The following is an 881-nucleotide window of genomic DNA, read 5'->3' as shown; positions in this document are numbered from 1 at the left end:
TGGTTGAGGACTTGGTGAACAAACACTTGATATACACTCTCCGGATGTACTTCGGGTATCGCCTGTTGTCCGAGACCACTTGCATGGTTAGCAAGCGTTGTGGTCTAATGGCCCTACCGGGCAAACACTTTGGGTTCGCGAGGACTTAGAGTGCTGGTAGTGGTTGGCGGACCCAACACTCTGGGTACCTCCGGGTACTTTGGGTTGGTTGAGAACTTGGTGAAGATACCCCTGTCACCTTGTTCGAGGCCACTTGCATGGTAGCAAGCGTTGTGATACAATGGCCCTACCGGGCAAACACTTTGGGTTCGCAAGGACTTGGAGTGCCGGGACGGGTTGGCGGATCCAACACTCTGGGTACCTCCGGGTACTTGGGGTTGGTTGAGGACTTGGTGAGCAAACACTTGATATACGTTCTTCGGATGTACTTCGGGTGTCACCTGTTGTCCGAGGCCACTTGCATGGTCAACGGTTGAGGTGGTGATGGCGGGTCGGTGCTGTAGGGTGCCGGCCTGTTGGCTGCCTTGGCCGGGTTGGTTGGTTAACACTTGATTGAGCTTGCACCCGAGGGTAATGGCACTTGAAGGTGGGTACCGGCCGGCTGACCTGGTGTGATGGTTGGTTGGTGAACACTTGGCGGTACTTGCACTTGGCTGTGCTTGGACTTGAAGGTGGGATCCGGCTGGCCTGGGCCATTGGTGGTTGGTTGGTTGGTTAGCCCTTAGCTGGGCTGGCTGGCTGGCTGGCCATCGGTGGTGTGGTGTGGTGTGTTGGTTGGTTGGTGAACACTTGGCGGTACTTGCACTTGGCTGTGCTTGGACTTGAAGGTGGGATCCGGCTGGCCTAGGCCATTGGTGGTTGGTTGGTGGGTTAGCCCTTAG

Source organism: Anopheles coustani (assembly GCF_943734705.1).
Source record: "Anopheles coustani chromosome X unlocalized genomic scaffold, idAnoCousDA_361_x.2 X_unloc_19, whole genome shotgun sequence".
NCBI lineage: Eukaryota > Metazoa > Arthropoda > Insecta > Diptera > Culicidae > Anopheles > Anopheles coustani.
Note: the sequence above shows the minus strand (reverse complement) of the source record.